This window comes from Schistocerca gregaria, chromosome 8, assembly GCF_023897955.1.
Source record: "Schistocerca gregaria isolate iqSchGreg1 chromosome 8, iqSchGreg1.2, whole genome shotgun sequence".
NCBI classification, from domain to species: Eukaryota; Metazoa; Arthropoda; class Insecta; order Orthoptera; family Acrididae; genus Schistocerca; species Schistocerca gregaria.
Window position 1 is genome coordinate 305,276,595 of NC_064927.1, and position 23,905 is coordinate 305,300,499.

Sequence of the window (23,905 nt, forward strand, 5' to 3'; positions counted from 1 at the left end):
TAACTTGGAATAATTAGCAACCTTGATCAAACCTTTAGCCGGGAGAAAAATTATTTACTAATTACCCAATGTAATATAATAAGATTATCATTTCCATTTACAACTTAGTTAAATACCAAACCACTGAATAACAAGGCGAACGCCACGTTTGTGAGGTTGATCAGTACAATACTTTTTAGTGTGTGGTGTTAAAAACAAGTCAGTGGCCCATTTCCTTTCCGTGAGGATCACTCTGTTACGTGGGTCTCACACTGTTGCGATGAAGACGCAGTAGGAAACTGGAGGTAGTGTTTTAAGTAAACAGCGAGGTTTGTGAAAATGTTTAGAATGCATATTGTTTTCTTGGCAACTAAAGGGTTTATATTATTATTTGAAAATAATTTCTTTAAGTACTACCTTGAGGACTGTGCATGTCGATGTTTTGCGGACATTGATAAAAACCTGTTAAATGCTGACCGATGATATAATTCGCATCGAGGTTAATGATATGATCTTATATTCGTCCTAGTGTTTTCGAACAGAGGAGAAGATTAATTTACCGGCACTTGTATGAAGACGAGATATACAGCGTGAGTCACCTAACGTTGCCGCTGGATTTATTTCGTTAACCACATCAAATACGGACGAACCGATTCCACAGACCGAACGTGAGGAGAGGGGCTAGTGTAATTGTTTAATGCAAATCATACAAAAATGCACGGAAGTATATTTTTTAACACAAACCTACGTTTTTTTAAATGGAACCACCTTAGTTTTGTTAGCACATCTGAACATATAAGCAAACACGTAATCAATGCCGTTTGTTGCATTGTAAAATGTTAATTACATCGGGATATATTGTAAACTAAAGTTGACGCTTGAGTACCACTCCTCCGCTGTTCGATCGTGTGTATCGGAGAGCACTGCAACATAAATCGCGTTTCTACAGAATGATCTGCAAAAGTTGATCGAAAATGTCCCACTGGAAACGCTTCGACGTATGTGGTATCAGAATGATGGTGCACCTGCACATTCCGCAATTAACACTAGGCTGACCCTTGACAGGATGTTCGACGGGCGTTTCATAGGACGTGGAGGACGCATAAATTGGCCAGCCTGTTCTCCTGATCTTATAGCTCTGGACTTCTTTCTGTGGGGTACGTTAAAGGAGAATGTGTACCATGAGGTGCCTACAACCCCAGAGGATATGAAGCAACGTACTGTGGCAGCCTGCGGCTACATTACACCAGGAGTACTGCGGCGTGTACGACAGCCATTACGCCAAAGATTGCAATTGTGTGCAGCAAATGATGGCCACCACATTGAACATCTAATGGCCTGACATGTCGGGACACACTCTATTCCACTCCGTAATTGAAAACGGAAACCACCTGAGTACATGTACCTCATCCCTCATGGTAATGTACATGTACGTTAGTGAAAAAAACCAATAAAAAGGTGTTATCTTGTGGACGTAATGTGCTGTTCCAGTCTCTTCTGTACCTAAGGTCTATCACCGTTCCCTTTGGATCCCTACGTAATTCAGTGCTCTCCGATACACACGATCGAACAGCGGAGGAGTGGTTCTCAAGCGTCAACATTAGGTTACAATATCTAACGAGACTCCATTTAACGCAACGTATGTTTGTGTTAAAAAATACTTCCGTGCATTTTTTTTATGGTTTGTATTAAACAATTACACCGTGCCTCACAAGCGACTTCTAATCAAGCTGCAGACCTATGTGGTATCGTCTCAGTTGTGCAACCAGTTTTCGTGATTTCCTGTCAGGAAGGTCGCAGTTCGTAGTGGTAGACAGCAAATCATCGACTAAAACTGAAGTGATAGCAGGCATTCCCCAGGGAACTGTCCTGGGACCTCTGCTGTTCCTGATCTATATAAAGGACCTAGGTGACAATCTGAGCAGTTCTCTTAGGTTCGCAGATGATGCTGTAATTTAACGTCTAGTAAGGTCATCCAAAGACCAGTATCAGTTGCTAGGCGATTTAGAAAAGATTGCTGTATGTTGTGGCAGGTGGCAGTTGACGCTAAATAACGAAAAGTGTGAGATGATCCACATGAGTTCCAAAAGAAATCTATAACTCGATAAATAGTACAATTCCCAAGGCCGAAGGCCGTGTTCGCAGTTTTTCTTTGGTTTTCAGCTAAACATGATCCTAAGACGGTGTAAGAGAGAAAATACTAATCCAAGCTAAAAAATTACCCAACCTCTGGCAGCACATCTTGCGTAAAAGTACACTTAATTGTAAGAACGCTGCATTGAAAGATGTGCCTCAACCACAGCTAGATCTAATAAATAATTAATATCTACACTCTTTTCTCAGACTCAAATATGGACTGGACTCTTGTATATTCACTAGATTGTAATCCCAAAAACCAACAACTTGAACTTCTGTGGCACAGATGCCATCCTACTTGATATGTAATCAAAGACAACACAATACGATATCTGTCGTATGTAAGAGAAGCTTTTGGCTGAACCTATAAGCTGATATAAACAGAAGGCTACAGCATGTTAAAAATCATGTTAATAGTGTAATATTTCCATACAAAATGAAATTGACATACTTATTCACTTTCTTATAACTCTGTAATAACTGGCTGCTTTCAGGCGACGTTTCGTATGCTGCATGTGTATCTACGTAATTGTCAACTTTTTTTTTATAAGAGCTAACCAATGTATCGGACGCTCTTTAGAACACTCATCTTGTTGGTACGTCCTGAGTCTAGCAGACTGAAGTGATTTGGGGAAGGGAACCAAACAGCTAGGTCACCGAACCCATCGGAGTAGGGAAGGATGGGGAAAGATGTCAGCCGCAACGTTTCGAAGGAACCATCCCTGCATTGGCCTGAGGCGATTTAGAGAAATCACGGAATATCGGAAGGAAGATGGCCATTGTGCCAACCACTGCGCCACCTTGCTTAGAATAATTATCCAGAAATTCAAATCTGGTTGCAGGTTTTTACTGAAGCATACCCAGTTGCCAAATTCCCATCGACCACACAATTTTATTGTTTACTCGGACTTGTGATGTATTGTTATTTAGACATCAGGTATGCTAGAAATAGCAATGTTGGTAAAGGATTTTTGTATGTAACGTATTTTTCACATAGTACAGATTTTAATTCATTTTATATTAGCTTTGCTAATCAGGTCGTTAACCAGTCACTGTTGGATTTAATATGCTACTTACAGCAACGTGATGATACCTACGGAACCTATATAAATACAAATCTTCGTGTTAAACATCTTGCTGGCATTGAAAGTGTGAGTATCGTTTGCCTTTCTCTACATTTGTAAAAGTGAACGTATTTCGTTCAGTTTGTCCTCATTTCACAGCAGACAAGAAAATATTGCTGTGAATCTTTGTCGATTGACTTCTCTTAAAGAAGAGTACAGTGGTTTATTTGTGATCTGACAGGAGTATTATTAGCCGGTAAGTTATAAGACGTTTTAATTGTAAGAACGACTTAACAGACTTTTTCTAGTGTGACAGACGTTAGATGTTACGTTTGATAATTACAGTTAATAGAGTCTCATAAACCATCATGTTCACTACATATCCATCTGACGCACGTCTGCTAGAGATAAGTGTTCCTTGGTTCGCATGTATCGAAAAATGCAATATGTTTGTCATCGGCTCCCTCAAAAGCAAAATTTTTCAGAACAGCAGAATGCATAATAAAATACTAAAACATGCAAAACATTTCATTAAAGCTGTAAGAGAACTGAACTAGCTAGACATAAACTTCATTACTGTACCGGTGTGGAGTAGTATTCTGTGGGCCGCTAGCACTGTGGTGATATGTATTGCTTGAAGTTCAGTGGCATGGAAATTTTTTATCTGGATGAAAAGCCGTGTTTGTCTTAATTGCAGAGGTGATATATAAATGCGGGAAGAAGGTATTTACTGTCCTGGATTACGAGATATAATTAGGTCATGGAAATGCCAATCAAACATGCAAAGTCCACATCAACATTGCGACGTTCTACGTAAGTTCGATGATCTTTTGCAAAGTACCTCACCTCGATTACAGGTTTTTGACACCTGAATATGTTGTAGAGAGCTACAATTTTTAATTGGCTTGTTTACACCTCATTTTCCTAAATTTACCTTGGTTGTTATTTAAAGTCTGGCACCATAATATAATGTTCCTTCACAAACATCGTTTTCAGCAATTACAGTAGACAAATGGATTTATTATTTTCATAGTTGTTTATGTACTACTGTCATTATTGTTTAGTACATGATAAGTAATGTAGTGACATGAATGAGTTTTACTAGGTTCGTTAAATTTTTATCGTAGCATCATGCTATGCATTCACTTCTGCAGTGCAATATGTGCATCAAACATCCTATTATTAGTGTTTTAAGTCATTCTAATTGCACGTTTTCAGTTCATGCACGTAAAAGGAAAGTACTATTGGTATGGTTAGTTAAAATTAGGTTGAACCATTCTTGTTACACCACTTGTGAAATACCCAGTTCTGTTATCTGTCAAAAGACCCATGTTCTCCATTTTTCACATGTTCTCCGTGTCCCCCACGTTTTGCGTGTTTAGAGTGTCGCATAAAGCGATGGCGTATGACGTGGTGCTAGCTTATCTTCCCCAATGCGATAGCATTACGAGGCAGTTGAGGTTGATACGTTTGTCTTCTCTGATGTGGAAGAATCAGTTTCAGCAGTTGTGACTGAACCATCTGTTGCTGTGTCAGCAACTGTTGTTTCTTCTTCTGGTTAGGCTGATGCATTTGCTGTGTTTGTAGAAATTGTCCCGTCTGGTGTTGTCTCCACAGCTCTCTCAGTTGTTTCACTGGGTTCAGCCCTTTCGGTTGTTGATGAATTAGGTACTGTGTTGGTCAACGGAACTTCTTGGCAGATACCCATGGGTCTGTACAGCCAGACGCGACAACGACGGGGAGAACCAGAGCATTTGTAAACGGTCACACCTTCAGAAGCAGGTGAATACACTTTATCATTTGACAACCTGCTATAGCCACAACACATGGGTGACACTTGTGACCATGTCAAATGAGTCGAGGGTCGACAGCAAACTCATGACAATGAAAAGTCCTCTGTGTATTTTGCTAGCACTTGGAAATTATCACACGTAATTTGAATATTCCAGAAACAGTGAAGAAGGTCGTGTGCACACAGTTACAAGTCGCAAACGTCACTTAGAAATCGTATAAATGGTCAGAAATGCGACGTAGAAAACATTTATAGAGTCTGTGAGTAGTAATTATGGACGGAGTAAGCGCCAGCGGCTAGGACACAGCAGTTGATGAAGAAACAGCATTACTTCATCTAAGAGTGGCCAGTGCTACAAGTGATAGATGAGTAGCATGAATAGCAGTCTTACAAATGTCACACACACACACACAAACACACACACCCCCTATATATATATATATATATATATATATATATATATATATATATATATATATATATATCATTTAGTGAAATGCTCACAACACAACAACACAACATCTCAGTTAGCAATGTTTTGGATAGTATCAGTCCCTGCGAGAGTTGGGCGAAGAGGCCAGTGATGTAATAACTGGTCAAGTAGAAGCTGATTTAGGAGTTAGGCCAAGTGGCCATTGATTCATTAGATGATGGAACAGGTCCAAGCCTAGCACCCCAGGTAGTGCATTTTATATACATCTACATCTACATGACTACTCTGCAATTTACATTTAAATGCTTGGCAGTGGGTTCATCGAACCACAATCATACTATCTCTCTACTATTCCACTCCCGAACAGCGCGCGGGAAAAACGAACACCTAAACCTTTCTGTTCGAGCTCTGATTTCTCTTATTTTATAATGATGATCATTCCTACCTATGTAGGTTGGGCTCAACAAAATATTTTCGCATTCGGAAGAGAAAGTTAGTGACTGAAATTACGTAAAAAGGTCTCGCCGCGACAAAAACGTCATTGCTGTAAAGACTTCCATCCGAACTCGTGTATCATATCTGCCACACTCTCTCCCCTATTACGTGATAATACAAAAGGAGCTGCCTTTTTTGCACCCTTTCGATGTCCTCTGTCAATCCCACCTGGTGAGGATCCCACACCGCGCAGCAATATTCTAACAGAGGACGAACGAGTATAGTGTAAGCTGTCTCTTTAGTGGACTTGTTGCATCTTGTAAGTGTCCTGGCAATGATGCGCAACCCTTCGCTCGCCTTCCCCACAATATTATCAATGTGGTCCTTCCAACTGAAGTTGTTCGTAATTTTAACACCCAGGTGACAGCCTTGAGAATTGTACTATTTATCGAGTAATCGAATTAAAATTCTTTTGGAACTCATGTGGTTCATCTTACACTTTTGGTTATTTAGCGTCAACTTCCACCTTACACACCATATAGCAATCTTTTCTAAATCGCTTTGCAACTGATACTGGTCTTCGGATGACCTTACTAGGCAGTAAATTACAGCATCATCTGCGAACATCTAAGAGAACTGCTCAGATTGTCACCCAGGTCATTTATATAGATCAGGAACAGCAGAGGTCCCATGACGGTTCCCTCGGGAACACTTGATATCACTTCAGTTTTACTCGATGATTTGCCGTCTATTACTAAAACTGCGACCTTCCTGACCGAAAATCACGAATCCAGTCGCACAACTGAGACCATACCCCATAGGTCCGCAGCTTGATTAGAAGTCGCTTGTGAGGAACGGTGTCAAAAGCTTTCGGGAAATCTAGAAATACGGAATCAACTTGAGATCCCCTGTCGATAGCGGCCATTACTTCGTGCGAATAAAGAGCTAGCTGTGTTGCACAAGAGCGATGTTTTCTAAAAGCATGCTGATTACGTGTCAATAGATCGTTCCATTCGAGGTGATTCATAATGTTTGAATACAGTATATGTTCCAAAACCCAACTGCAAACCGACTTCAATGATATAGGTCTGTTGTAAATGGATTGCTCCAACTACACTTCTTAAACAATGGTGCGACCTGCGCAATTTTCCAATCTGTAGGTACAGATCTATCGGTGAGCGAGCGGTTGTATATGAGTGCTAAGTAGGGAGCTATTGTGTCAGCGTAATCTGAAATGAACCTAATCGGTATACAATCTGGACCTGAAGAGTTGCCCATATCAAGCGATTGAAGTTGCTTCGCAAACCCCTAAGGTATCTACTTCTAAGAAACTCATGCTAGCAGATGTTCGTGTTTCAAATTCTGTAATATTCCATTCGTCTTCCCTGGTGAAGAGATTTCGGAAAACTTCGTTCAATAACTCCGCTTTAGCGGCACAGTCGACGGTAACAGTACCATCGGCACTGCGCAGTGAAGGTATTGACTGCGTCTTGCCGCTTGTGTACTTTACATTTTGTACTTTAATATTGTTCGATGTACGTTTTTGAACAGGGAGTTCTGCAGCAGAGAACCCTCACGTGTTGACATGTTGACACAACGCCACCGTCAGTTACAACTGCAAAGAGCACGGGACCATCGGGATTCGACGGTCGATCAATGGAACAGTATCAGCTCTACTGGAGAATCAAACTATTGCCACACTAGGTAGCTGACAATCTCGACAAACACCGTCATTGAGATGAATGGTGGCGCGAAACGTACAGCGAGCAACAGGCACATGGTGGTGGAAAGAATTGTATGCAGTTCGAGACTTTGAACTACGCTTGCATGGGAAGACTGCTGCGAATCACCTGCACCCGTTCATGTTTGATGCATTCCCGTCGGCGATTCATCTTTCAGCATGTAATAATGCGTATATCGGAGCCAGAACCGTGCCACAGTGGTTTGAGGAGAGTTAGTTGATGTCTCGGTGGCCAAAATCTCCTGATGTAAACCCTATTGGAAAAGTGTGGTTCGCTATTGGGCGTCATCACTTCGTACGCAAATCAGTGTCGCATTATGATACGTGAATTACGTGACCTGTGCGTAGATTCAAAGGCCGCGTACACATTAGTTCATACATTCTTTTCGTGTTTCCCTTGCGTTAACTAGGCACGGACTCGTGTTTCAGTAACTGTTGTTCAACAGCGATTAGAATGGACAGGGACTGTGATTGCTGTGTTCGGATGAGGGCTGAGATGGCATCCCTTCGCTCACAGCTGCAGGCGGCGATGACTACGGTCGTGCCGCTTGAGGCTGTTGCCAATGGGCACCACTGTGGGAAGCAAGACTTGGTTATCACGGGGATGTCAACCTCGTCCCGTCTGTCCCCAAATCGGTCTGCCGCTGTGGTTGCTCCGGTTGCTGCATGCAGTGGGGCTGAGCTCTCGCCTGTGGTTCATTGGAAGGACGTTCCAAGGCATGGCAGGGAGCGAAAGACGTCTCCTTAGCCTGATCACAAAGCCTCCCCGGTGCGTCTCTGGCTGAGCCAGATGCAGCAGCCTTCCCTGTTTCAGAGGATGATTCTCAGCCTTCAAGGTCCGGGCAATGGCAGAGGGTGGGCTTATTGGTAGTTGGGGGCTCCAATGTCAGGCGCGTAATGGAGCCCATTAGGGACATGGCGGCTAAGGAGGGGAACAAATCAAGTGTGCACTCTGTGTGCATTCCGGGGGGAGTCATTCTTGATGTGGAAAGGGTCCTTCCGGATGCCATGAAGAGCACAGGGTGCAGCCAGCTGCAAGTGTTGGCACATGTCGGGACAAATGACGTGTGTCGCTTTGGATTTGAGGGAATTCTCTCTGGATTACAGCGGCTATCTGATTTGGTGAAGGCTGCCTGTCTTGCTAACGAGATGAAGGCTGACCTCACCATCTGCAGCATCGTTGACAGAACCGACTATGGACCTTTGGTGCAGAGGTGGAGGGTCTGAATCAGAGGCTTACGACCATGTTGGCTGCAGATACCTTGACTTGCGCCATAGGGTGGTGGGGTTTCGGGTTCCGCTGAATTGGTCAGGAGTTCACTACACGCACCTCGTGGCTACACAGTTAGCGGAGGCTGTGTGGCGTGGACTGGGCGGTCTTTTAGGTTAGAAGGCCTCCGGAAAGTATGGGGTGGGCTTGAATCTCAAAGGGTGCATGGCAAATACAGAACGTGCTTGGATCAGAGAACAGTCGGAATTGTAGTTGTATATTGTTGTAGTTGTGCTGGGAAAGTCCCTGACATTCAAGCGCTAATAGAAAGCACATAATCTGAAATCGTTATAGGTACAGAAAGCTGGCAATAGCCTGAAATAAGTTCTGTGGAAATTTTTACGAAGTCTCAGACGGTGTGCAGGAAAGATAGATTAGGCAGAATGGGTTGTGGAGTGATTGTGTCAGTCAGTAGTGGTTTATGTTGTAGTGAACTCGAAGTAGATACTCTGTGCAAATTGCTATGGTTGGAGGCTATACTTAACAGCCAAACAAAGTTAATAATTGGCTCCTTCTACCGTCCCCCAGACTCCGATGATATGGTTGCTGAACAGATCAGAGAAAAATCCAGTCTCATAACAAATAAATACCCCACTCATACGGTTATAGTTGGTGGGGACTTCAACCTTCCCTCGATCTGTTGGCAAAAATACCGGTTGTAGGCAGAAAACATCATCCGAGATTGTCCTAAATGCTTTCACCAAAATTTATTTCGATCAGTTACTCCAGTAACCCACGCGAATTGTTAATGGTTGCGAAAACACACTTGACCTCTTAGCCAGAAACAATTCAGAGCTAATAGAGAGCATCATGACTTATACAGGGATTGGTGATCACAAGCTCGTTATAGCTACTCTCAATACCATATCTTCCCAATCCACCAGAAACAAACGCAAAATAATTTTATTTGAAAAAGCGGATAAAGTGTCACTAGAAGCCTTCCTAAGAGACAATCTCCATTCCTTCCAAACTGACAATGCAAATGTAGACGAGATGTGGCTCAAATTCAAAGATATAGTAGCAACAGCAATTGAGAGATTCATACCTCATAAATTGGTAAGAGACGTAACTGATCCCCCATGGTATACAAAACAGTTCTGAACGATGTTGCAGAGGCAACGGAAAAAGAATGCAAAGTTCAGAAGAACACGAAATCCCAAAGAATGGCTAAAATTTACAGACGCACGGAATTTGGCACAGACTCCAAAACGAGATGCCTTCAATACGTTCCACAACGAAACATTGTCTCTAAATTTGGTAGAAAATCCAAAGAAATCCTTGGTCGTATGTAAAGTACACAAGCGGCATGACGCAGTCAATACCTTCTCTGCACAGTGCCGATGGTACTGTTACTGAGGTCGGCGCCGATAAAGCGGAGTTATTGAACGCAGTTTTCCGAAATTCCTTCTCCAGGGATGACGTATGGAATATTCCAGAATTCTAAACACGAACAGCTGCTAGCATAAGTTTCTTAGAAGTAGATAGCTTAGGGATTGCAAAGCAACTCAAATTGCTTGATACGGGCAAGTCTTCAGGTCTAGATTCTATATCGATTAGGTTCATTGCAGATTACGCTGATACAATAGCTCCCTACATACCAATTATATACAACCGCTCGCTCACCGATAGATCTGCACCTGCAGATTGGAAAATTGTGCAGGTCGCACCAGTGTTTAAGAAGAGTAGTAGGGGTAATCCATAAAACTACAGACCTATATCATTGATGTCGGTTTGCAGTAGGGTTTTTGAGCATATACTATATTTAAACAGTATGAATCATCCGGAAGGGAACGATCTATTCATAAGTAACCAGCATGGTTTCAGAAAACATCGTTCTTGTGCAACCCAGCTTGCTCATGATTCGCATGAAGTAATGGCCGCTATCGACAGGGGATCTCAAGTTGATTCCGTATTTCTAGATTTCCGGAAAGCTTTTGACACCGTTCCTCACAAGCGACTTCTAATCAAGCTGCAGATCTATGTGGTATCGTCTCAGTTGTGCGACTGGTTTTGTGATTTCCCGTCAGGAAGGTCGCAGTTCGTAGTAGTAGACAGAAAATCATCGAGTAAAACGGAAGTGATAGCAGGTATCCCCCACGGGAACTGTCCTGGGACCTCTGCTGTTCCTGATCTATATAAAGGACCTAGGTGACAATCTGAGCAGTTCTCTTAGGTTCGCAGATGATGCTGTAATTTAACGTCTAGTAAGGTCATCCAAAGACCAGTATCAGTTGCTAGGCGATTTAGAAAAGATTGCTGTATGTTGTGGCAGGTGGCAGTTGACGCTAAATAACGAAAAGATTCAAATATGGACTGGACTTCTGTATATTCACTAGACTGTAATCCAAAAAATCAACAACTTGAACTTCTGTGGCACGGATGCCATCCTACTTGATATGTAATCAAAGACAACACAATACGATATCTGTTGTATGTAAGAGAAGCTTTTGGCTGAACATATAAACTGATATAAACAGAAGGCTATAGCATGTTGATAGTCATGTTAATAGTGTAAAATTTCCATACAAAATAAAATGGACATACTTATTCACTTTCTTATAACTCTGTAATAACTGGCTGCATTCAGGCGAGGTTTCGTAAGCTGCATGTGTATCTGCGTAATTTTAATTTTTTTTTATAAGAGCAAACCAATGTATCGGATGCTCTTTAGAACACTCATCTTGTTCGTACATCTTTAGCTTAGCAGACTGAAGTGAATTGGGGGGGGGGGGGGGGGAACGGAACAGCTAGGTCATCGAACCCATCGGAGTAGGGAAGGATGGGGAAAGATGTCGGCCGTACCGTTTCGAAGGAACCATCCCTGCATTGGCCTGAGGCGATTTAGAGAAATCACAGAAAATCAGTAGGAAGATTGCCGGACGCGGTTTTGAACCGACATCCTCGCGAGTGCAAGTCCATTGTGCCAACCACTGCGCCACCTTGCTTAAAATAATTATACACAAATTCAAATCTGGTTGCAGATATTTCCTGAAGCATACCAAGTTGCACAAATTCCCATCGACCACACAATTTTATTGTTTACTCAGACTTGTGATGTATTGTTATTTAGGCATCAGGTATGCTAGAAATAGCAATGTTGGTAAAGGATTTTGGTATGTAACGTATTTTTCACATAGTAAAAATTTAAATTCATTTAAAATTAGCTTTGCAATTCACGTCGTTAACCAGTCACTGGTGGACTTAATATGCCACTTACAACAATGTCATGATATCTACGGAACCTATATAAATACAAAACTTCGTGTTAAACATCTTCCTGGCACTGAATGTGTGAGTGCTGTTTGCCTTTCTCTACATTTGTAAAAGTGAACGTGTTTCGTTCAGTTTCTCCTCATTTCACAGCAGATAAGAAAATATTGCTGTGAATCTTTGTCCATTGACAGCACTCTTCTATTAAAGAAGAGTACAGTGGTTTATTTGTGATCTGACAGGAGCATTATTAGCCGGTTTTCAGTTTATGCACGTAAAAGGAAATTATTATTAGTATGGTTAGTTAAAATTAGGTTGAACCATTCTTGTTACACCACTTGTGAAATACCCAGTTCTGTTATCTGTGATAGTACCCATGTTCTCCTTTTTTCACACGTTCTCCGTGTACCCCACGTTTTGCGTGTTTAGAGTGACGCATAAAGCGATGGCGTAAGACGTGTTGCTACCTTATCTTACCCAATGCGATAGCATTACGAGGCAGTTGAGGCTGACACGTTTGTCTTCTCTGATGTGGAAGAATCAGTTTCAGCAGTTGTGACTGAACCATCTGTTGCTGTGTCAGCAACTGTTGTTTCCTCTTCTGGTAAGGCCGATGCATTTGTTGTGGTTGTAGAAATTGTCCCCTCTGATGTCGACTCCACCGCTCACTCACTTGTTTCACTGGGTTCAGTCCTTTCTGTTGTTGATGAATTAGGTACTGTGTTGGTCAACGAAACTTCTTGGCAGACACTCATGGGTCTGTACCGGCAGACGCGACAACGACGGGGAGAACCAGAGCATTTGTAAACGGTAACACCTTCAGAAGCTGGTGAATGCACTTTATCATTTGACAACTTGCTATAGCCAAGGGGGACACTTGTCACCATGTCAAATGAGTCTAGGGTCGACACCAAACTCATGACATTGAAAAGTCCTCTGTGTATTTTGCTAGCACATGGAAATTATCGCACGTAATTTGAATATTCCAGAAACAGTGTAGAAGGTCGTGTGCACCCATATATTTCATTTAGTGTAATGTTCACAACACAACATCTCAGTTAGCAATGTTTTGGATGGTACCTGTCCTTCGAGAGTTGGGCGAAGAGGCCAGTGATGTAATCACTGGTCAGGTAGAAGCTGATTTAGCAGTTAAGCCAAGTGGCCATTGATTCATTACATGACGGACCAGGTCCAATCCAAGCACCCCAGGTAGTGCATTTTATATAGATTAGAAGAAGAGACATATGGCTCGTCTCTTCACAATGGGAATGCCATTTGTAATGATATGAAATCACAGTAAAGAATCTGCGACAGTAAAATGTTGGTTCGAGGACTAGCTCAGTAATGTACAGGGTGTGAAAGGCATAAATGCAGATATTTTTATATGTTGTACCTTTATACGTATACACATCAATATGTTGGTTAGTTCTTCTGCATCAGTCTACCCACGCACTATAATTGATGTTTTCTCCATGGTCGTAACTGCACAACGAAGTGGACTATGCCTTTCGGTGTATAGTACCAGTTTTGCTTTCACACGTACACATATCAATAATTGACCTGTCACACAGGGTGAAAATGAATGTTAGTGGTGTACTTGTACAACATTTCCGTGGAGGTACTACTACACTGACAGGAAATGTAGGAATTTTAATAGCCATAATTATTAGGCTACAATCGACTTAAATACTGATTCAGTATTCTTCACTACACCGTCCTCAGTCACCAGTAGACATGTCTGCCTTACACCCATTTACCTTGTATAGCAAATGGTCAAACACCTCACATATAATAATGAGTAATGAAACTTTTTTTAAGGACTGCGTATTATCTTGCTACTTCCGCATGTCTCCATCCTTATCAAAGATTATTTTCTGTATCCGCAGTCCACCATCCGACGAGTGGTGGAGGGTACTCCGTACCCCTGTCCGTCGTCTCCTTTCCTGATCCGCTAAAACACAGAGCGAGAGGAAAATGTTTGTTTATGTGCCTCCGTATGTGTGCTAATTTCTCGTAATTTATCTTCACGGTCCTTGTGGGAAATATACTGTGGCGGCAGTAGAACCGATCTTCTGTCACCTTCAAATGTTGGTTCACCCAATAGGGTTCCTGGTACATAACGACTCCATCCCTAACGGAATTCTCATTTTAGATCCTTCACCAATGCGCTCGGGCCTGTTAGTAAAATATCTATCTGCCCGTCTCTGAATTGCTTCGATGTCTTCCTTTAATGTGACCCAGTATGGATCCAAAAACTGGAGCAGTACCCAAGAATAGGTTGCACTAGCATCCTATATGTGGTCTCATTTACTTATGATTCTCACATTAAATAGAATTCACGAATATTTTCTTCGATGACTTTAATGAAGGAATTTCGAGGATTAAGTTTAATAACTCCGTCTTACTGTCCCTATAATCGGTACCTTTGGCATTTTCCCTCCAAGATACTGATTGTGTCTTGCCTACAGCATTCTTCACGTACCATCAGAATCACTCTCTAATTTATGCCAGGTTTCAAGAGAAACTTTCGTGGTGGAAACTGTTATTAGCATCTCGCATTGAAGTCTGCGCAACGTTTCGAGCTTCTGTAGAAGATCCCAAATTTTTTAGATTTTGTTTTCATTTAAATCTGGCATGCTTGTTCCGTTGTTTCCGCAACTTTGTCCCTACCCGTTTCATGTACCAAGAGGAATCAGCTCCATCAGCTACGTCGTTTGTTAACTTATTTAGTGTAAATCTCTCAATTGCAGACGATACTATTTCTTTGAATTAAAGCCTCATTTGGAAGGATTAGAGCTTGTGTTTCAAGAATGAGTCAAGAGAATATTTATCTGTTTCCTGAATATATATATTTTTCGTTCATTTTTAGGGTATTTAGTCTCTCTGCGACAGCTCTGTGTCACTAATCCTTTTATCCGTTTTGATGCTCGTTATTAGCTCAAAATAATTTGCTGCCAAGATGTCAAGTATGTTTTAACAACCGTTTACTATTCGAGTCGGCTTTTGAACTAACAGATGGAAATAATATACAGAGAATGCGTATAGCACAATTCTGCATGATGTTTTATCCGTACCTCCGTATAAAAACACGTATTTTCGTTAAGATATATAAAGTTAACTGAAGTCACCACCAAATATAACTGTATGAGCCGGATAGGTGTTATTATATTATTTAAGTTGGGCAGTCACTAATAGGACCCAATTATTACTTTATTCCAGTTGCCACGAATGATTTCTTATCAAATTTATTAAATTTCGGTACAAAAGTAATTAATTCTAACAGCCACAGACGTGCCACCATCAACTGTGTTTAGCCTATCCTTTCACAAAACTGTAAAGTCCTTATCAAAAATTTCGTCCCACATTGCCTTCTGCGTCTATTTCACACAGAGGTGTTTGTCTGTTAGCACTGACAACTTTACGAAAACGTCGCTGCTCGCGGTCGTTAAGTGAAGGCCGACAGCCGATGTATCGTTCATGGTGATCGGTAATGGCTGCAGTTTGGAATTCCTGGCACGCTCTTGACACTGTGGATCTCGCTATACTAAATTCCCTGACGATTTGTGAATTTTAATGTCCCAGGCTTCTAACTCCAGACACCAATGCATGTTTAAAGTTTATTAATTCCCATCGTACGGCTATAATCACGTCGGAAGAATTTTCCCAATCATCACTTGAGTCAAAATGACATCTCCGCATTCACACTGCGCTTTCACCCCTTGTGTACATGATACTACCGCTATCTGTATATGTGCTATCGCTTTACTATGTCTTTTGTCAATCCAAGTGTATTTACAAATTAGTTACAGGAGAAGCTACATCCAAATGTGTACCAGCTGACAAGCATGAGGTGCGAAGATTGAAAAGTTTGACCCATGGTACATTGAACATGCTTGGGACGGTGAATTTGACGCTTAAAATAGCCAGAAATCGCTTAGGAGGATACAAACTTCAAATCTGAAGAAGGTAAGAAACGTCCGTTATAATAGTTTTCTAGGAAGATATAGCCTCACAAGTGAGATAGTGGTCATTATCTATATGGGTAGACAGTTAGAAGTGACTGAGAGTAATATACCGTTGTGGAACGTACACGACGATAAGATACTGAAAGAGCAAACGAAACCAAGAAATGTTACTTGACAATTGGGAGCACGAATTGGCCATCAGGACTATAGGATGTGATAAACGAGAAAAGAAAATCGGACGAGTCGCAGGAAAGGAGTTTCAAATGGTGGAACATTGTCAGCGAGAATTAGGGACCAAGGTGACGAAAGAAAAAGCAAGCTTCGCGGCCGAAAGGAAACAATCGGATCAAGGGACGGGAAGGTCATGTGGAATCGAATAACGAAATACTGCATTACTCCAGAATGCGAAGAAATGACCATGTCGAAACAGAAGCCCTACTACCAATCATACGAAGAGAATGAATTATAAGTTATGCCGGTCGGAGTGGCCGAGCGGTTCTAGGCGCTACAGTCTAGAACCTCGCGACCGCTACGGTCGCACGTTCGAATCCTGGCTTGGGCGTGGATTCGTGTGATGTCCTTAGGTTAGCTAAGTTTAAGTACTTCTAACTTCTAGGGGACTAATGGTCTCAGAAGTTACGTCCCATAATGCTCAGTGCCATTTGAACCACTATTACAAACGTTCATTTTTACAGATCTGAAAATGGTTCAAATGGCTCTAAGCTCTATGGGACTTAACATCTAAGATCATCAGTCCCCTAGAAGTTAGAATTACTTAAACCTAACTAACCTAAGGACATCAAACACGTCCATGCCCGATTCAGGATTTGAACCTGCGACTGTTGCGGTCGCGTGGTTCCAGACTGATGTGCCTAGAACCGCTCTACCACACTGGCCGTTTGTGCATATCCCAATGTGTTTCATTTAAAAGGTGACAGATTGTCATTTACCGAAACTATTAGGCATATACAACCGGTATGAGAAGAACATAAAAGTCAAATTATGCACTGGTCATGGACGCACGACGGGAATTAACGAACTTTAAACGTGGGACAGTGGTTGGAGCTAGAAGCCTGGAACATTCCATTTCGGATTTCGTCAGGGAATCTAATACATAGAGATCCACAATGTCAAGAATGTCACGAGAACACCAAATTTCATGTATTACCTCTGACCACTAACAACGCAGTGGCCGACGCTCTTCACGTAAGGACCGCGACCAGTGGCGATTGCAATAGTTGTCAGTGCTAACAGACAAGCAACATCGAGTGAAATAGACCCTGAAATCAGTGTGGGACGTCCAACAAACGTATCCGTTAGCACAAAGCGGCGAAAGTTTGCTTTTATGGCCACGATACGCCATCACTTGCCGCACCCCTCCTTGGAACATTACCTTATCGCCTGCACCCTAGAAGACAGATATTTTCTTTTTTTTGTTTTTTGTGACGTCCGAACGTGGATGTTTCCACACCATTCTCTGCTAGTGGGATTCCGGCGTGAAATGCAGCACTCATGTTTTATCACCAGTAACAAACAGTTCCAGGATGTCATAGCACTTCTAGGATTACCGTTCCAGATGATTCAGTGAAGACATCATTCGCTTGCCTTTCATCATGTTATCCGACGCTTAGCAGCATGAAACCTTCCCATCCATATCTTAGTATCTGTGAATGGTATAAAATGGGTATATCACCTTCGTACTAAGGGTAGCACTGCCTGATGTAGTAAATGAGACCGAGAGATAGCAAAATTGTAGGTACACGTCAATAGGCAGAAGACATACTATTGAAATAGAAGTGAATGACATAAACTTTCAATTAAATTTAAGTGAGGTTTCCTTCTATTGAATACCAAATCATCATGTTAGCATGCACAGTGATGACTTGTCTCTGGATCATTAGTTGAAGTTATTAAGCCTGGAATGTTCAAGTGCACGGGCTTCCTCAGGATTATATTACCATCATCAACGATCGTCGAAGTTATCAGTATCACCTGAAAGTTAGTAACGTAAGTAAATCTTAGAACTATTCATGAAAACTTAGTAGCGCAAAGAGAGCGGATTTGAAGGTTGTTCAACAAGACAAGGAGAAACTATAGCACCTAAATATTTGTAAGAAGAATTGTAATATGTTGATTAATGGGGTCACACACAATGTGGAAAGGTCGCAAGTAACGCGATCCATAAAATGATAAATTAATGTATCCTTAACTTTGTATGATAATTTAGCAAAATTTTGTTCGGAACCTTGGACGAGGCGAATGTCGCTTATTATAAAATGCACACACATATGATCGAATCTAGATCAGAACAACTGTGGAAAATGTCAAAGTGCAAGTGCCTGTAGTGAATGCCCCTTGTCTGGTCTGACTTGGATGGTAAATTCGATCAGCAGAAATGGGAAGTTGCTTAAGAATGGTATGAGAGAAGTGGAACATTTCACACGCACTGTCTTAGAACTACAGATGTGACTCTGAAAAGAACTACAAGTCATTGAGCCAGTTATGTATAGAATATGAAGAGTTAGTGATTGCAGTAGTTCACACACAGAAAGACTACCTGCACCATACGTGGTAAATTCGGTAGAGAATGTTAAATACCTAAGGCTAATCCAAGCGGAAGAGAAATGTAAGGTTTCAATTACCTCTAATTGTAAATTATGTAGGTGTAGTCTATTGAATGCCAAGAATCTACGTGTATTTGGTACCATTGATGTTTAGGATATTTAATTGATATTAACTTAAGTGAGAATTTTAGACAATTATAATTTTATGTTGACTAGTTATTACGACAGCTGGTAACGAATAGAAATTATGTAAGGAGAGAGATAAAAGGAGGAAAACTTATTACCATACTGTTGTGGAAATTACGATGTATGACCGAGAAAATTGAAATGGCCTTACAATGGAACAGGCATTGTCCTAATAATAGTATTAAATAAAAATTAATTCATAGGCTAAAAGTTAATGGACACATTCATGTGTCAATAAATGGTTGTATGTAGTTCCTGGTGTGGAAGATAATACCATATTTTATAATAGATGTTCATCTCAAGCTGTTGAAGTAAATGAAATCTGGAAGTATGGTGAAAGGTAGGGTCCTGATATATTCAATTGGTCAAAGTGGTACAACAAATTATAATTGGTCCTATTGCTACATATCCTAAGTACAACCTTAGTTATGATAGAAGTTGTATCTTTGCGTTATTCCGAATGTGATTGTTACAACATTTGCATAAGAAATTATTTAATGAAATTTGAGGTGGTGACTATTGCTTTCTCTTTCTAAGAGAACGACTGTAGTGAGTTCATCAGAGAAACAGAATTACCGTTGCGAGCAGGAGGACAGATGACAAAATAGTGACGTAAGAAAGACTTCGTAGAGAAACAGATGGCTCAGTAATCCCAAGAAACCGACGATAGTGTACAAAATGTAGCTGCGTTCTTTCAGGATCATCTAAACAATCCATGTACAACTTTTATAGTAGTACTGCTACCTTGTGTAGGGCCCATTAATGTATTTCTGCGGGGAGCTGTCAGGACCGGCACTATTTTAGTTAAAAGTGAGAAAATAAGTTGGGCAGTGCACTGGGCCTTCTTGGAAGGCGCCAATGGGTGTGCTGAGCACGAGGAACACGACCAGAGCAAAGCCGAGTAATTGTAAACGAGAACGTCTTCCGAAGCAAATTTTTAGGTTAGAGGGTTTCAGTAAACCACAGAAAGGGCGTCCGTCTAAACGGGGCCAGGTTAAAACACAGAAAGGTAGTTGCAGAAACGATCGGTGTTGTAATTGTGAATTGTCATAACTGTGTTGGGAAAGAACAAGAGTTCCAAGCCCTAATAGAAAGTACTGAAGCGCAAGTAGTTATAAGTTCTAAAAGCTGGATAAAGCTGGAAATAAAGTTAGCAGAATTTTTTTTAAATGATTTAACAGTGATCAGAAAGGATAGATTAAATACAGTTGTGATGGATTATTTATTGCTCTCAGAAGTTGTTTACCTTGTAGTGAAATTGGAGTAGATATTTCCTGCGAATTAGTATGTCAGATTAAACTATTAATTGGATCGTTTTACCGACCACCCGACTCAGAACATATATTGCTGAAAAATTCAATGAAAACATGAGTCTCATTTCAATAGGTACCACAATCATGCAATTATAGTCGTTGGTGACTTAATTCTACCATCGATATGCTGGAAAAATTACACATATAAAGCCGGCGACAGGCAAAAAGAGTCATCCGAAATTGTACTGAAAATTATTTTCAACCAGTACTTCATGAGCCAACTCGATACATAAATGGTTGCGAAAGCATACTTGACCTCTTAGAAGCAAATAATCCCGTACCAATTGGGAGTATCATGACGAATGCAGGGATTAGCGACCACAAGGCGGCTTCTGCTAGGCTGAATACCGTAACACCCACAACCATCAAAAGGAAAAGCAAAGTACATCTATTTATGAAAGCCGGTAAAAATGCTCATAATGCCTCTTTAAGAGGCAGTCTCCACTCCTTCAGATCTGATCATGTTAGCGTAAAAAGTATTTGAAATGATTTCAATGAGATAGTATCGAAGGCTGTTGAGAGATATATACCACATAAAGTAATAAGTGATGATACGGGACCTCCATGCTACACAAAACGGGTGAGATAGCTGTTGAACGAGCAACGAAAAAAGCACTCCAAATTTAAAAGAACGCAAAATCCCCCAGATTGGCAATGTTTTGCAGAACTTCAAAATATATTGCGTACTTCAGTGTGAGATACTTTTAATAATTTCCACAACGAAACTCTTTCTCGGGATCTGCAGAAAACCCAAAGACAGTCTGGTCACACATAAAGCACATCAGTGGCAAGACGCGGTCAATACCTTCACTGAGCAATAACAACGGTGAAGCCACTAATGACAGTACCACTAAAGGAGAGTTATTAATCATAGCTTTCCGAAACTCCTGCACCAAAGAAGATGAAGTAAACGTTCCTGAATTCCAATAAAGAACAACTACGAAAATGTGAAACATAGGAATTGATGTCCCCGGTGTAGTAAATCTGTAAGTAGGCTGTTTACGTTTTTTTATTGGTAACGCCACATAGCGCTCTGTATGAAAAATTGCTGGCTGTACTGTGTGCAGTCAGTGGCTGGTTGGCATTGTTGTAATATTCGCCATTGTAGTGTTGGGCAGCTGGATGTTAACAGCGCGTAGCGTTGTGCAGCTGGAGGTGAGCCGTTAGCAGTGGTGGACGTGGGGATAGAGATGGCGGAGTTTTGAAATTTGTAAGACTGGATGTCATGAACCGCTATATATATTATGACTTTTGATGATATTAAGGTAAATATATCATTTGGTCTCTATTAAATACATTCATTTGCTAACTATCCCTGTCAGTAGTTAGTGCCTTTCGTAGTTTGAATCTTTTATTTAGCTAGCAGTAGTGGCGCTCGCTCTATTGCAGTAGTTAGAGTAACCAAGATTTTTGTGAGGTAAGCGATTTGTGAAACGTATAGGTTAATGTTAGTCAGGGCCATTTTTTTGTAGAGATTTTTGAAAGTCAGATTGCGTTGCGCTAAAAAAATATTGTGTGTCATTTTAAGCATAGTCTTGTATAATTGTTCTAAGGGGACGTTTCATATGTCGACCCTTAGCCGAGGATACCTCACTGGAATCGTCTGATTTTTTTCTTGTAGTTTGTGTAATTAGTGTAGATTTTATTTATTGCTAGCGCGTAAATGTAAGGAGAATCTCTTTTGTAATTGTAGTCTTTCATTGTTGTTCAGAAAACAGTTGTGGCATGCATGTCGGTTTACACCAAGTATTTCGCAGCTGCGGTTGCAATTAACTAGATATTATTTTCAGTTCTACGTTAACGTGTTCTCTTATTTTTGCCTCTTCAAATTGTGCTTTTCTGTGTTATCGTGGGAAATATTGTGACAATAATGGCGTGTGAAAAACGTAATACTAGGCTTCAAAGTAAACTGAGAAATGACAGTGAAGACGAAAGCAGTGTGTTAGCGCCACCATGTAATGAATTAACTAATGTTCAAAGTTTAGTTTGGTAATTGTGCATAGGGAAATGGAGCAGGCTGCAAATAATGGTGTAGGCAGTGAAACAATTAGTGAACAAGGAAGCATTATCGATCGGTCGGTTGGCAACACCTCGCCTCAGGATTCCGAAATGACAGGACACACTCTTGCAAATGCTGTGGATTCAGATTTTGCGTCCTCGCCGGTTTCTCAAATAAATCAAGACACATTTTATGCTTTTCAAAATGCGAATATTGCTGGTTCAAATGCACTGCCGAATAGTACTAAGGAACATGTTTCAGACACCAGTGCACTGTTTTTACAGTTAATGCAACAAATGAGAGAAAGACTACAAAACTTAGACACAACGCTTGAACAAAATCAGAAACAAATGGGACAAAATCTTCAAACGTTAGACACAATGGAACAAAATCAGAGACAAAGACAGCAAAAGCTTCAAAAGTTACACACAAACGAAACAAAATCTTCACATGTTAGACACAATGGAGCAAAAGCTTCATACGTTAGACTCAGTGGAACATACGCTTGAACAAACACTTGAAGATTTAACTACTGAGTTGCACAAAATCGAATCGAAATGTCAAAAAGGCTTTAATGACGTAGAAACACAATTTTGTGAGTATTTTCAACCTATTTTTTCGCGACATGAAAATGCATTACAGAATCACGAATCAGCCATAATAGAACTGCAAACTATTGTTCATGAAAATCATGAGACCTTCCAAGCCAAATTTGACTCAGTTGCATCTACCGATTCGGTTATGCAACTTGCAAAATCTCAACAAAACTTAAAGGACACAGTAGATACGATTTCAACACAAATGGACACTCTGAAATTTGATTCAGAAAAACACACTGAGGAAATAAGTGCACTATCGGAGAAAGTAGCCGAACTTTCGGATCAGTTCATTAACTTATCTGCAAAGGTAGATGATGATCTGAATGACACAAAAGAGTGCGAACAAATTAGGAAATTCAAACAAAATCAGAATCAAATTAATACGCAACACCAAAGAGAAATACGGGTAGTACAAGATCAGCTGACACAGGTAATACAACAATTACGTTTTTCAGAGGACACTCGCGCTCCAACACAGGAAGAGGGACTTAGAAATACGGAAAAGCCACAAAATAATAACACAGGCCATTCCGGAAATTATTAAAGAAATTGGCAAGGTGCACCGAATTTTGAGATGGAACCGCCGACACAACGTAACAATGACCGATATGCTACCCCTCCGACACGCTGATATTGACGATAAGCTGTTCAGTACTAGACGTAAATTCAAAACATTTAAGAATTCACTCAACGACACTCATCCACAAACGTGGCTCCATCAATTCTGTCATTGTTTTCCTCCTAACTGGTCATTAGAGCACAGAATAGAATTTATGTGTGGCTACTTAGAGAATGAACCAGCTATAAGAATGTGGTCGGTCATTCACGATTGTCACAGTGAAGGAGAATTTTATCATGCCTTCCTATCAGCATATTGGTCTCAAGCTACACAAGACCGAGTAAAACACAGCATCATTATGATGAAACATTTCGAACAAACTGAATTTTCCAGTCTTGCGAAATATTTTGAAGACATGTTACATGAGAATCCATACAGCTACTCAGAACTCATCCGCATTTGCTTAATTAAATTACCGGAACAATTACGACAGATTATTTTGGCAGGACGTTGCAAAGAGGACATTGAAGCTTTTCAGGGACTGTTACAAGAATTGGAAATAGACACTGACAATCGCAGAAGACGAAAACAAGAGCACAACAATTACAGGTCACGAAACTTCCTGGCAGATTAAAACTGTGTGCCCGACCGAGACACGAA

The 23,905-nt window shown here is 40.9% G+C and overlaps 1 protein-coding gene across 1 annotated transcript in view; it reads left to right on the forward strand.

The window, feature by feature from the left end:
• Positions 1-4,704: 4,704 nt before the first annotated feature.
• Positions 4,705-23,905, forward strand: part of LOC126284562 (uncharacterized) — a 165,341-nt gene continuing 146,140 nt past the window's right edge. Inside the window, exon 1 of the transcript XR_007551501.1 lies at positions 4,705-4,736. The gene's annotated coding sequence lies outside the window, so the exon portion shown is untranslated. The remainder of the gene's footprint in view (positions 4,737-23,905) is intronic.